The sequence below is a fragment of the Jaculus jaculus genome, chromosome 6 (assembly GCF_020740685.1).
Source record: "Jaculus jaculus isolate mJacJac1 chromosome 6, mJacJac1.mat.Y.cur, whole genome shotgun sequence".
NCBI classification, from domain to species: Eukaryota; Metazoa; Chordata; class Mammalia; order Rodentia; family Dipodidae; genus Jaculus; species Jaculus jaculus.
Window position 1 is genome coordinate 148,760,061 of NC_059107.1, and position 1,363 is coordinate 148,761,423.

Sequence of the window (1,363 nt, forward strand, 5' to 3'; positions counted from 1 at the left end):
TGTGTTAAGGAATTGAGTTCGATGAGGGCAGGAAGGTCTTGGATCTTTGAAACCACCAGTTGGAAGGAACCATCTGGATAGAGAAGGGGGGGGGCTGAGAATAGAGGGGGCTGGCAAATAACAGGGAGGAGACAGGCACAGATGAGCCTTCAAGAAATCTGTGCCAGGGGCTGGAGAGATGGCTTAGTGGTTAAGCGCTTTCCTGTGAAGCCTAAGGACCCCAGTTCGAGGCTCAATTCCCCAATATCCATGTAAGCCAGATGCACAAGATGGCGCATGTATCTGGAGTTCATTTGCAGTAGCTGGAAGCCCTGGTACACTCTTATTCTCTCTCTCTCTCTCTCTCTCTCTCTCTCTCTCTCTCTCTCTTTTTCTCCCTGTCTGTCACTCTCAAATAAATGAATAAGCAAATAAAAAATGTTTTAAAATAATAAAAAGAAAAGAAATCTGCGCCAGGCGTGGCAGTGGCGCATGCCTTTAGTCTCAGCCCTTGGGAGTCAGAGGTAAGAGGATTGCCATGAGTTCAAGGCCACTACATAGTGAATTCCAGATCAGCCTGGGCTAGAGCAAGATCCTACCTCAAAAATAGATAGACAGATAGATAGATAGATAGATGGATGGATGGATGGATGGATGGATGGGAGGGAGGGAGGGAGGGAGGGAGGGAGGGAGGGAGGGAGGGAGGGAGGGAGGGAAGGAATTTGCCTGGACGGTAAAGATAAGAGACATTAACAAAGGTTTTCTTTCCTTTTCTTTCACATGCTAGAATAGGAGAGAGAGATATGTGTTTGAGATGGGACTGGATAGGGCCAAGAGGAGGAGGGAGCCGAAGAGGAAGCAGGATGTCCCAGGTGGTTGAAGTCATCCATGGAGCAGTGTTAGGAGCCCTCGGCTACACGTTTAAGCATGATAGGAAGCAATTCCAGACAGTGCTGCCGAAATGTCCAGATCTCCCTGGACTGGTGGCCTGTGACTGAAGCACCAGTACTCAAAGGGAAAGACTGGAGAATCACAGTGAGGTCCAGGCCAGCTAGGGCCACATAGACAGACCCTGTCTTAACACAAACAACACAGCAGGTCAATAAAACAAAATAATAGTAAATGTCCAGATCTGTACTTCTAACTAGCTACGTGACCTGGTCAAGTTACAGAAGCCTCCTGAGGGGCTGCAGCGATTGCTTAGTGGTTAAGGCACTTGCCTGCAAAGCCTAAGGACCCAGGTTCTATTCTCCAGGTCCCACGTAAGCCAGACGCACAAGGTGGCACATGTGTTTGGAGTTCGTTTGCAGTGGCTGGAGGCAGTGGTATGCCTATTCTCTCTCTCTCTCTCTCTCTCTCTCTCTCTCTCCTTCTCTCTTTCTCT